At 39.7% G+C, this 406-nt stretch overlaps 1 protein-coding gene across 1 annotated transcript in view; it reads right to left on the bottom strand.

The window, feature by feature from the left end:
- The window catches only part of LOC119585539 (28 kDa heat- and acid-stable phosphoprotein-like), a gene marked incomplete in the record, with an annotated part of 10,875 nt that overhangs the window by 2,417 nt on the left and 8,052 nt on the right, over positions 1-406 (bottom strand).

The raw sequence follows: 406 nt of genomic DNA, 5'->3' as shown, positions 1-406 counted from the left end.
AGTCGGGTACAATTGCAAGATCAACACCCCATTCAACAAGGCCCTCCCAGGTGTTTTCTGCACCTGGCAACACGCATGTAAAGTTACCAGAAACTAATAACATCAATGATGAATAATCATATAAAATAACACTTGTACTAATCTGCATAAGATTCTGATCTACATATTTCTAGTAATTGTCCATTTTCAAGTTTTTCACGATATCAATATAACTTTTAACAATTTTGTTTATTTCTTCTTCCCCATGTGACCATGCACTCCCCCCCCCCACCCTATCATCATATACTTGTGACCCCATGCCAGCAGGGACTTGAAAACAATATTGCTGCCGTTAGCAATATAAGACGGAGGAAAATTTTTCTGAAACTCGGGGGGAAAGGGTGAACAGGTTCCATAGGCAGTACTA

Source organism: Penaeus monodon, chromosome 20, assembly GCF_015228065.2.
Source record: "Penaeus monodon isolate SGIC_2016 chromosome 20, NSTDA_Pmon_1, whole genome shotgun sequence".
Taxonomy (NCBI): Eukaryota; Metazoa; Arthropoda; class Malacostraca; order Decapoda; family Penaeidae; genus Penaeus; species Penaeus monodon.
This window is presented reverse-complemented; position numbering and strand designations above follow the sequence as displayed.